Here is a 12,791-nt window from a genome sequence, read left to right as displayed (position 1 = left end):
TGAATGACAGAGAGTGGGGCCTCCTGCGGCTGGATCAGCCAGTGGAAGGACCTCGTTGGTGACGGACGCGGTCCTATGTCTTCCTCATCTCTGCTGGCTTTCCTGGGGGCCCCCAGCATCAACGCTCACCTTCCCGGTAAGGGCTGCCCAGTCTCCACATGCAGCCTGGGCTACTGTCCGGAGTGTCGCGCTGTTGTTCACAGCCAGCAGCCCCCTGGATGTCTCCCTGCGGACGTCCTACTGGGGACTCGCATTCAGCTCACTGCAAACCGATTTCGCTCTCCACCCCTAATGCTGACCTCTTCTGCTCTGCTCCTATTTCAAAGGAACCAGCATTCCAGTTCTTTGGTGGTTTCCACCCCCACTGGGGGAAGCCCAGACTCCTGGCACAGAACCCAGGGATCCAGACCTACCTCACGCTGAGCCCTGTGCATTCCTGCCACCTGTGTGTGCCTTTACACCTTGGCGTCTCTCCTCTGATCATTTTCCTGATTACAATGCCTTTTCTTTCTCTGGCAATTATGTCGCTCTTTGTCATCTTTCAAGACCTGGCACAGCACCTTTGAGAAGCCCAAGACTTGAATTCCTGCCCCCTCCACTGCTCCCCCAGGAAGGTTACCGTCTCCTTGGGGCTGCCGCACTTCTCTTGCAGGCCACCAGTGCACACTTCGCACCTTGGGCTGCTGATGTCTGCCCACGTGTCCTGCCAGTGGGACACCACGCCTCTGGGCCTCTCTGCAGATGGCAGCTCTTCCATGGCCCCTTGTACTCAGTTTTGTGTCCCTGATGCCTGGACAATGTTCCGATGTACTTGGATAAATGAGCACAGGATTCAGTAGATGTCCCAGAAGGCCGTAGTCTACGGGACCTCTGGATTTCATCCAAAGTCAAGTCATGGTAGAGGGAGGCCAGTCCCTGCAGAGACCATCCATGTCCAGCCAGTGCAGCCCAGAACGGTGTGTGCCGGTCTCAGGGAAGCGCTGGGCCTGACCACCATGACCCTTAACCCATCCCCCCTTCCCACCGTTGCTTCTGAAATCCTGCAACAGCTCCCCGCCTGCCTGTCTGTGAGCTCCTGGCCCTGCAACTCTCCCCAGCTCTTCCAGGAAGCCTGTCCTCACCAGGTGCAGGAGCCAGCATTCGTTTTCCTAGAGTCAACACCCCCTCCCCAGCCCCGCACTGCAGACTGATGGAGAGCGAGGAAGGGGCTGCCCTACATGCGACAGGTTCCAGTGCTACTCGACTCCACGTCCTGTTAGAGCAGTGGGTCCCTGAGCCTGGGCGTTCGTTCAATGCACAGGCCCAGGCTGCACTCCAGACCCACCGCAGCAGAATCTGCAGGCCGTGGACCTGGAACTTCTAAGATTTTTGAAACTTAATATATTTATTTGAAACCTATGTTTCGTGAAAGAGCACACTAACTAGTCTTCTAGCCTCTTTCCAACCAAAGACTTGGAAACAATGGTTCTTCCAGTCTGCCCAGAGGCCATGATGTTCACTGTGAATAGCAGCAGGTAGCTCCAGAAGAAGCCCAGCCAATCTGCTTCAGTTAGCAAATGAGGTCCACTGGTCCTTGACCATCACACACTCACTGGTCCTGCGGGCTGTGGCTCCTCTTCCTCTTCCTCCATCTTTGGGCAGTGTGCTGCCACCAGCTCCTGCAGAGTGAGGCTGCCTCCAGTGGACCAGTGGAAGGGCTGTGTGCAGGTCTCTGTTAGAACCTTAGGCTGGGCAGCTGTTATGGGCTGGCTTGTCCAATAACTGGAGGTTCGGCTCAGGTTCTTTCTCTTCATCTTTTTCTCTGTCTCGTTCACTTCCATTTTCCCTTCACCCTATTTTTATTTTTCTATTCCTTTCTTTTTAGCCTTGGCAGTAATAGGTAATGCAGCAGGGGAAGCTTTTCCGTTTTTAAAAAATTAACTTTACTTATTTGAAAGCCAGAGTAGAAAGAGAGAGAGCTTCCATCTGCTGGTTCATTCCCCAGTGTCTACAACAACCAGGACGGGGCCAGGTTGAAGCCAGCAACCTGAACTCCACGTGGGCCTCCCTTGTGGGTAGAGGGACCAGGTACTTGTGCCGTCATCTGCTGTGCTGCCTCCCAGAGCAGGAAACTGGGATGGGATGTGGAGCTGGACTTGAACTCAAGATATGAAATGTGGGTGTCCCAAGCAGCACTGTGCCAAACACCTGCCCTTCTTTCCCTATTTTTTTTTTTTTTTTGGTACTTCCAGAGGGGCAGGAGATACAAATGTGGATAGTTTACAGTTTGATTTCAGTATCCTTAAATCCTTTCTAAGGCCAATGACACAGGTAGGGGCATAAACCAGTGACAGGAAATGTGAAATAGGAAACCAGAACTGGGTAAAGAAAGGATTCCAATCACATGGGGCAGATGAGTGTGCCCAGTCTTGGACTGTACACAGACTGGGACAGCATGCCCACTGGCGTCTGTTATGCCTGGGGCCAGAACAGCACCCACCTCGGTCATGATATCATTGTGCTTATCATTTGGTGACTTTGGAATACAGTTCTCTGAACTGATTCTCCTTTGGACAAGCAGTTTCAGTCTGCAGGATTCTGATAAGAACTAAAGCTACAAGAGCCCTTTGCTTCACATAGTTCATGGGGTCATTTGTCATTGGTTCTAGCAAATGGATAGCTTCCTGTTTCCTGTGCCAGCACAACACGTGCCCAGAGCCACTGCAGCTGCACAGCACCCGCGAGGGTGGTAACTCTCTGACAACAAAGGATCGATGCTCCAGCACTCTTCAGGGGTCCAGAATAGACTGGACCCAAGTGCTTCTACTGCTGCTCTCCTGGCAGGGTCACGGAGATCGCTTCCAGCAGCAGCCAGCATGTGTGACCAGCTTTGAGCACAATAAGCCATGGTTCAAGGATACATTCCAGACCATCGAAGAATTGGGTTCTTATCACAACAGAGAACATCAGTCTCTTCTATCCTCCTGGACTTCACTAATGTGACGCCAACTGCGAGATCGTGCAGAATCTTCTCACGTTGTTTCTTGTGCATTGCTGACTGTATGTATGCTCAACAACCTGGGCATTCCTGGGGGCCACCATAACCAAACCAAGGGCCAGGTCAGCTGCTTCTCCTGTCACACCATCATCCTGATAAAGGTTTGTTTTGAGCAAATTATACATATATGCGGTTCCCATGGCAGCCAAACTGAAGTCCAGATTGCCAAAATGATATCACGGCTGGCATTCCTAGGCTGCTTAGGCATACAGTTAATCATATCACCACCACGACTGACATCAGTGAGACTGGGTGCCCAGGACCTCTACCTTCCTGACAGGCTGGTCCTGGAGAAGTGTCCTCGGGCAGGTGTGTCGCCGTGGACAACAATGCTTCCCTCTTAGGACCCTTATGGATTACACCCAATATGGTTGTAGTGGCACATTTTCCCCACTTGGTGACTGGCCAGTCATTCCAGGTTATCTCTGGGAAACTGGTCACTGGGAGTCTCCCAGTGCATAAGAGAGTTTTCTCCAACAGTTACTGTGTGAGATACAGAATCCTGTACTGCATCCTTTGTGCTGTTTCAGAATCAAGAGGTCTGTTTGTTTCACTTTAAGAACTGCAGACGTAACTCAACAGCCATTTTGCCACTTACAATTTTAATCCTGGGGTTGGTGTTGCGGTGCTGTGAGTCAAGCTGCCACTTGCATTGCCCACACCCATATCAGAGTGAAGGTTCAAATCCCGCGACTCTAATTCTGATTCAGCTTCTTGCTAGTGCATCCTGGGAGGTAGAGGAAAATGGCCCGAGCATTTGGCTTCCTGCCACCCTTATGGGAGACCTGGATGGAGTTCCTGGTTCTTGGCTTTGGGCTCTCCTTGTCCAGGCTGTTGCAGGCACTGGGGAGGGAACCAGTGGATGGAAGTGTTGTCTGTTTGTCTCTGTCACGCTGCCTTTAAGATAAACAAATATATACAAACATCAATCAGTCCTTTAAAGTTTAATCACTTTCCAACTCTGGTCCTGGGCTCTGGTGCCTTTGTCTCACTCAGCCTGTGCATTCTGCATGGCATCGTGTTCACGTTTCTGCAGCCAACGTCTCTAGGACAAGTCCTTCACGCTGTGGCGCGTCTTCTCCCAGAAGAAAAACAGTTCCCGCAGATGAGGTGGTCATGGCCACATTATGGCCACACCATGCTACCTGTCAGCCCAAGGCCTGGGCCATCTGCCAGGCCTCCTGCTCTCTGCATGTGCTGCTCAGGTTGGTTTGTCTATTTTTAATGTGTCTTGAGTAGTTTTTAAAATATTCACTAGACAAGTTTGGGAACTATGTTTAACTTAGATGCCAAATGTATTAAGCAAGCTCCGGGAGCTCATTACCAAGAGCTGTGTAATACTCATCGTCATGGCAGAATGTTATTGATCACTTACGTTTGGCACAATTCTCATCCATTATCTGTATTAACGTATTTACGCTTTACAACAATCCTACGACACAAGTGTTATGATTGTTGTCATTTAGCAGGTGAAGACAGTGAGTCACAGAGAACTGATATAAGGTGCCCAGGTCACCCAGCAAGGAAGCAGAGAGATGGGACGAAAATCCAAGCATCCTGGACGCCGAGTCCAAGTTCACAACCTACGACACACACACAGCAGACATGGCCAGAGCAGACATGCTGCTGCCTGCTATGATGAGCCGATCTTCAGTGAAAGGAGACACTGGGAACAGACACGGGGGAACGGTGGTTTATTCACCTCCCTACTCAAAGAATGACAATTTTCTGTCATTTATCACTGGCTCACGCTCACGACATCCCAAGAGTGCATGTCTCAGTCGATGGTATCTTTTGATTCTGAAGATGAAGAAGTGAAGCTGGGAAGGAGAAAGAGTGACTTCATTGGGGACACTGGAGAAGCCCCCAGTCTAATGCTCGGCAGTGATGGGACGTCCATGTATGGGTCCCTCTTCATGTTGCACTCTCAGCCTAAGACTGCAGCGATCTGGTGTGATGGAGCATTTCAGTAGTGGTGACCAAGCAAGAAGTCAACTGAGAACGGCTTCCACTCCCACGATCAGATGGCATCAGGTCAGCTGGATGGCACTGCTCTGGGGCCTTAGGGCAGCTGTCCCTGTCTACATCCCCTCATGGCCCTTGGTGCATCCAGATGGACTGCAGAATGTACTCCAATTGCTGCTGGATGGAGAGATCTTCTTCTTCCCAGGCAAGCATTGAAGACTTGAGGTACAGTAGGTAGAGGTAGACCCCAAAAGACTGGTGCCAGACTGGGTGTCCAAGAAGAGCTCTGAGGGACTGCAGGCATTGTTCTTCTTTCTCTGGGTCCCTGGAAAGAAGGGTGCACACTGGGGATGAATGAGCTCCCCAGCTGGGTTGGCACCAACTTCAGGCCCTGCTTCCCTGGAGCTGAGCCACTGGGGCCACTGTGGTCATGGATGAAAAACAGGATAAGAGTCTCTCGTCACTTCCCAGAGAGCACTAGGCAGTGAGGGCTGGCTCTCCTCCTATACCAGGCACAAAGCTACCATCCAACTGTGCAGGTGCCTCGCACACCCACCACACCTTGGTACTCTCACACCTTCCTTGTCAAGTATGATTGGCACCCAGTCACCCCTTGGAGACCCCCCTTTAAATGCATCTTTGTGATCTGAGAGTCAGAAGCGATGCTCTCAGGAGCATGTCTGGACCCATGTGGGAGGTGGGTGGGGTGGGGCAGGTGTGCATCCTCAGAGAAGGGAACCGGGAGAGGGGGTAGAGGCAGGGAAGCAGGGGAAGAAGAGGCAAAGAGACAGAATAAGAACTTCCCACCTGTGTCCCCACTGTCTTACTTCAGTCAATTTTCTGTTGCTGTAACTGAACGCCACAGACTGGGTGATTTATAATGGATGAAGATCTGTTTAGCTTCTGGTTCTGGATTGAGGGAACCGTACCCTGGTGAGGGTCTCCTTGCGGGTGGAGACTGCAGAACCCCGAGAAGGCCACAGCATTACACAGTCAGACAGCAAGGTGCCAAGGTGCCAGCTTGGGTCCCTTCCTTTTCTTTCTTATTTTTTTTAAAGATGTATTTATTTATTTGAAAGAGTTACACAGAGAAGGAGAGGCAGAGAGAGAGAGAGAGAGAAAGAGAGAGGTCTTTCATCTGTTGGTTCACTCCCCAGATGACAACAATGGTCAGAGCTGTGCCAATCTGAAGCCAGGACCCATGAGCTTCCTCCGGGTTTTCCCATGCAGGTGCAGAGGCCCAAGCACTTGGGCCATCTTCTATTGCTTTCCCAGGCCATAGCAGAGAGCTGGATCAGAAGTGGAGCAGCTGGGACTCGAATCAGTGTCCATACGGGATGCTGGCACTGCAGGCAGCAGCTCTACCTGCTATGCCACAGTGCTGGCCCCCTTCTTTCTTCTCTTACAAAGATGTCAGCTTCCTACATGAATGCTGGTTTGAGTCCCAGCTGCTTCACTTCTGCTCCAGCTCCCTGCTAATGTGCCTGAGACAGCAGCAGAAAGTAGTTCAAGTCCCTGAACCTCTGCATCCACATGGGAGACCAGGATGGAGTTCCTGGCCCCTGGCTTCAGCCTGGCCCAGCCCTGGCCATTGCAGCCATTTGGGGAGTGAACCAGAGGATGGAAGATGGATCTCTCTCTCTCTCTCTCTCTCTCTCTCTCCCCCTCTATTTTTAACTCTGCCTCTCAAATAAATAATAAATAAATCTTTTTTTTTATTAGACAGGCAGAGTTAGACAGTGAGAGAGAGAGACAGAGACAGAGACAGAGAGAAAAGTCTTCCTTCCATTGGTTCACCCCCCACCCCAAATGGCTGCCACGGCCGGAGCACTGTGCTGATCTGAAGCCAGGAGCCAGGTGCTTCCTCCTGGTCTCCCATGCGGGTGCAGGGGCCCAAGCACCTGGGCCATCCTCCACTGCCTTCCCGGGCCACAGCAGAGAGCTGGACTGGAAGAGGAGCAACCGGGACTAGAACCTGGCACCCATATGGGATGCCGGTGCCGCAGGTGGAGGATTAACCAAGTGAGCCACTGTGCCGGCCCCTAAATAAATATTTTAAAAGAAAGAATTGTAAGTCCATAAGTACAGAGATTGTAATGCAAATCGGTATGAGGATATTTTTAAATGTCCATGGAAAATGGAATTGAAAACTGTTTAAAATTTTTTGAAATCCAAGTGTATTTTTTTCATAACATATGTTTCTATGAACTTTTTAAAGACCCTGCATCTCTCCACCACGATGCCCAGAAGGGCCTATTTCTGGAAACTTCTTCTCACTAACTAAGAGCATGTCAGTGCCTGCGTGGCTGAGTCTTAAGTAAGTGTTGGGTGTTTATAGGGAAAATGGATCATGGTGTTGGCAGAGCAGTGAGCAAAGGAGAGGGTGACGGGGAGCTGGTGGCTTCAGAACGCAGAGCCATGGATGGTAAAATCACCCGGGCCCCGGAGAGTGCTCTGGACTGAAGACTCCGGCTTTGGAATGAAGACTTGACAGGTGGAAGGTCAAGGCCATGTAGCCCCATGAGCTGAGGAGAAGGTTGAGGAAGATCCAGTCACGGGTGGCAGGAAGGTTGGAGAGGACCACCCCAGACTGGATGCACTCAAAGATTCAGTTCCTCAGCATTCTTGAGGCCCCAGAGAGTCACGCACTGGGATTGGAAGAGGACTACGGGAAATAGCAAGGACCCTCCTGGTGGAGTTATCACCATAGGCGGTAAGCCTCTTAGCAGACCTTCATAGAAGAGGGAAGTTTTCTGGTGAAAACAGGGCAGTTCTGATAAAACTGGCAAGGACATGGCTTCCCAAGGGCATGCCACAGACGTAAGCTTGGCAAGATGTGACTAGCAATGATGAAGATAGGCTCTCCGTGTTAAGTCACGCTGGGAAACGCTGGGTCAGACAAACTTAAGCATGGGCCTCTGTCTGTCTCTGTCCTCCAACGGGTCTCAGAATCTCTAAAATGAGAACGTACCTCGTGCATCTCTTAAAGGGATAGGCAATGTGTCCCCCCTCCCAATTTTTTTAACGATTTATTCATTTGAGAATAAATTTGAGAGGCAGAGTTACAGAGAGAGAGAGAGAGAGAGAGAGAGAGAGAGTCAGAGAGTGAGATCTTCCATCTGCTGGCTCATTCTTCAAAGATCCTTAATGGCTGGAGCTGGGCTGATCCAAAGCCAGGAGCTAGGAGTCTCCTCTGTGTCTCTCAGGTGGGTGCAGGGGCGCAAGCACTTGGCTATCTTCCACAGCTGCCGATGGCCTGGGAGCTGGGTTGGAAGTGGAGCAGCTGTGACTTGAATTGGTGCCCACTTGGGATGCTGGCACCATAGACGGAGGCTTAGCCTACTATGCCACAATGCCGGACACCCCTTAACACAGCACTTTTCTCTCTTTTTCTCCTTCTCCCACACAATCACCTTTATTGTCTTTTCTTCCCTTTCTTTTTCTGGTAGAACAACTCATAGCAATTGTGTTCCAAAGAATACATTTTGGGATACTCTTTCATAAGCAAATCTTATTTGTATACAAGGAGTCTTCAAAAATTTCATGGAAAACACTGATTACAAAAAACTGCAGATTTCAAAACTTTTTTGCACCAAAATAAATTAACCTTTTAATTCTATTTTTCCATGAACTTCTTGAAGTGTCCTCATACAGAGCACTTGTGGAATGCTAAATTTAATAGAAATAAATTAAATTAAGTTATTCTTTTAAAATTTTCTCCAAGAATCAAGAGTTTTGATTCTGGAAATGTGAAGACATTTCAGTGTTAGGAAATTATGAGGCAATTCCTAACATACACAGGCAAAACAAGAAAAAAATTGGTAATCTCAACAAATAATGAACATGTTTCTGGTAAGTTAAAAAAAATCCATTCCTGATTTAAAAGTCAAAAAACTAAGACTAGGAAAATTACTCCTTAATGCAATAAAGATGATACATAGTAAATTAAGACAACATCACTGATGTTACTCCATCAACGTGGTTCTTGAGGTTGTACAGAGCTCATGAAGCAAAATGACATTTGCATGTGTAAAAGAGAATACTATCATTATCTGCAGGTGGTATAATTATCTTCCTATGGAAAGGAAGAAATCAATTGAAAAAATATTAGAATTATTCAATGAGTGAATAATGGCTCTATGTAGGATTGTCTTCCAGATGTAGTTCAAATGAAAAGCTTTAGAGAAAAATGATGGCAATCCCCAATGGCCCAGAAAAAAAAAATAGAATATATATAAAAATCTCATAAGATGGCATGGGAGCCATCTGAAGGAAACTATGACCTTTATTGAAAGACATTAATAGGCTCTGACTAAAATAGACAGCCATGCATTCCTTCCGGATGGAAAATTTGAACACTGTAAAGATGCCCAATATTACCCAATGAAGTTACAGGTTTAATGAACATGGAATCCAAAATGGGCTTATTTAGTTGTTTATCACAATGCACCTAAAATTCATCCAGAAAAAGAAATAGTTGAGAATAACCTTCAAAAGCTTGGAAAAAGTGATGATGGAGGATTTAACCCACCAGGAATGAAAGCTTATTATAAAGCAACAATAACGTAAGCATTGCAGTCATGGGGCAAGGTACAGCAATGGAACAATGTAGCCTTGAAATAGATCATGCATTACATAGCCCTGTGTTTGCCACACACACACACACACACACAGAAATGAAAGTAAACATACCGAAGAGTTAACTGGAGGTTTATTTGGGTGGTGGGTTTGAACTTTTCTATGATGGCCATGTGTGTTGTGTAGGTGTATGTGTGTGTGTGTGTAGGGTCCTGCGTGTTGGTGTGTGTGTGTAGGGAAGTGTGTATGTATGTATGTGGGGTGTGTGTGTATATATAGATATGTGTGTAGGTATGTATACAGGGGTGTGTGTATGTATGTGTGTGTGTGTAGGTGTATATGTAGGTATGTGTGTGTGTGTGTCTACACACATGCATGCACTCAAAGACTGTGCTCTCTGCAATATGAAGACCAGCCCAGGGAGAGAGTACCCTTGTGCCATCTTACTAATCCTCTTCCCCAGAGTGAGAGGCTGTCAGTGAGGAGGGGTGGTGACAAGGGCTCAGGGAGGGTATGAGGGAGACAGGGACCCTGAATGGAAGAGGGGTACGAGCCGAGAGGCATCCGGGTGGCCCAGGTAATGGTAATGGGCCACCCGGATGGCTGCCAGCGTCACAATTTGCCCTCGGCTGGGAAATACAAAGCCCAGGAAGCAGCAGAAAGTGGAGGGCTCTTTGCCTATTTGTTCTGCGGTTACAGTGCTGCCGTGCGGGTTAAGTAAGTGGAGACACAAGGCTCCACGATGGGCACAACTTGCCCCCAGTGGATTCAACACAACCCCCAGTGGGCAAAATGGAGGGAGATGTTTCCAGAACTTGTCCCTAAACACGGCGGTGAGCTGCTCTTGCTGGGAAACCCATTGTGGGCTGCTGTGACTCCTGGCACGGGAAGCCTTCCAGGGGTTTCCTGAGGTCCAGAGCAGGCAGAGTGGGCCTGGGGAGATCCCACAGCACGTCACTGTGTTGGCTTCTCAGACGTCATCCCTCCACCTGCCCAGGTAGGGGGCACTGTGCTGCAAGCAGAGGGCACTGCGTTTCAGGCCCGATTCTGCACTTGCTGGGCACCTGTGCAGGGCACAGAGCCTCCCTCTGTGGGGTGCAGGGAGTGACCCTGATTTCCCTGTAGAGACTCCTCTTGGGGAAGGTATTTGGCGTAACGGTTAAGACATCACTTGGGATGCCCACATCCTGCATAGGAGTGCCTGGGTTCAAGTCCCAGCTCCGCTCCCAGTTCGGGCTTCCTGCTATTGTGCATCCTGGGAGGCAGCAGGGATGGCGCAGGTGGTTGGGTTCCTGCCACCACATGCGAGATCTAGAATGAGTTCCAGACTCCTGACTTGGACTTGACCCAACTCTAGCTGCTGCAGGCACTGAAGGAGTGAACCAGCAGATGGGAGATCTGTTTCTCTGCCTCTCAAAAATAAACAGAAATTTACAAAAAACAAACATGTGGGTTTTTTTTTTTTGACAGGCAGAGTTAGACAGTGAGAGAGACAGAGAGACAGAGAGAAAGGTCTTCCTTTTTCCGTTGGTTCACCCCCCAAAGTGGCCACTATGGCTGGCGTGCTGTGCCGATCTGAAGCCAGCAGCCAGGTGCTGATCTGAAGCCAGAAGCCAGGTGCTTCTCCTGGTCTCCCATGCAGGTGCAGGGCCCAAGCACTTGGGCCATCCTCCACTGCCTTCCTGGGCCATAGCAGAGAGCTGGCCTGGAAGAGGGGCAACCGGGACAGAATCTGGCGCCCCAACCGGAACTAGAACCCAGAGTGCCAGTGCCGCAGGTGGGGGACTAGCCTAGTGAGCCGCTGCGTCGGCTGTTTTTTTTTTTTTAATTACTATTTTTTTTTAATTTTTAAATTTTTTTTTTATTTTTGACAGGCAGAGTGGACAGTGAGAGAGAGAGACAGAGAGAAAGGTCTTCCTTTACCGTTGGTTCACCCTCCAATGGCCGCCGTGGCTGGCGTGCTGCGGCCGGCGCACTGTGCTGATCCACAGGCAGGAGCCAGGTGCTTCTCCTGGTCTCCCATGGGGGTGCAGGGCCCAAGCACTTGGGCCATCCTCCACTGCCTTCCCGGGCCACAGCAGAGAGCTGGCCTGGAAGAGGAGCAACCAGGACAGAATCCGGCGCCCCGACCGGGACTAGAACCCGGTGTGCTGGCGCCACAAGGCGGAGGATTAGCCTATTGAGCCACGGCGCCGGCCCAATTTTTTTTTTTTAAGAAAGAATCTCCCATGGCCTCCACGGTGAGGCTTTTCTATAGCACCAGTGAGGAATTTTGGCTCAGACTGAAAGGAAGAAAAATGAAGAAAACCCTAAGCCAGACTTGAGCAACAGTTGTTTCTGTCAAACCCAAACAGCTCTGCAAATTCAGGAATGGCTGCACGGGGCGGAGGGGTGGCCAGGCCTGCCATGGGGGAGGAGGAGACAGCTCTCTGCCTCAGGGTCAAGGGTCGCTGGGCAATGTGGTCCTTTGATGAGAGAATCACAGACTTGAGAAGTGGGGAGGCCCCACTTTCACAGGGAGAAGTGGGGGCTGAATCCCAGTGAATCAGTGGTGATTCTCCACAAGGACCCAGCCCGGGGCCCCCTGCCCTGTCCCACCTCGCCTGGCTTCCAGCTGTTCTGGGGCAGGTGTGAGGATGGTGTTACCACCCCAGTGTGCCTTCCTAGTTCTTTGCTCATGGTTTTTATTTTAAGAGCCACAGAAGAGGCCGGCACTGTGGTGCAGTGGGTTAAAGCCACTGCCTGCAGTGCTGGCATCCCATATGGCCGCCAGTTCTAGTCCTGGCTGCTCCACTTCCAATCCAGCTCTCTGCTATGGCCTGGGAAAGCAGTGGAAGATGGCCCAAGTGCTTGGGCCCCTGCACCCACATAGGAGACCTGGACCAAACTCCTGGATCAGCTCAGCTCTGGCTGCTGCGGTCATCTGGGGAGTAAACCAGCAGATGGAAGACCTCTCTCTCTGGCTCTACTTCTCTCTGTAACTCTTTCAGATAAATAAAATAAATCTTAAAAAAATGATGGAAAATATATTTTAAAAAATAGCCAAAGAAAACACATGTGAGAACTCTCCTTGGTTTCGGTTTTCTTTTAAAAATAACTTCAGGGGCTGGCACTGTGGCATAGTGAGTAAGGCCAATCCCATGTGGGTGCTGGTTCGAGTCCTGGCTGCTCCACTTCCGATCAAGCTCTCTGGTGTGGCCTGGGAAAGCAG

The 12,791-nt window shown here is 49.8% G+C and overlaps 1 pseudogene; it reads right to left on the bottom strand.

The window, feature by feature from the left end:
- Nucleotides 1-2,201: 2,201 nt before the first annotated feature.
- Nucleotides 2,202-4,798, bottom strand: LOC133770590 (26S proteasome non-ATPase regulatory subunit 1-like; annotated as a pseudogene).
- Nucleotides 4,799-12,791: the final 7,993 nt, after the last annotated feature.

The sequence above is a fragment of the Lepus europaeus genome, chromosome 11 (genome assembly GCF_033115175.1).
Source record: "Lepus europaeus isolate LE1 chromosome 11, mLepTim1.pri, whole genome shotgun sequence".
Lineage (NCBI taxonomy): Eukaryota > Metazoa > Chordata > Mammalia > Lagomorpha > Leporidae > Lepus > Lepus europaeus.
This window is presented reverse-complemented; position numbering and strand designations above follow the sequence as displayed.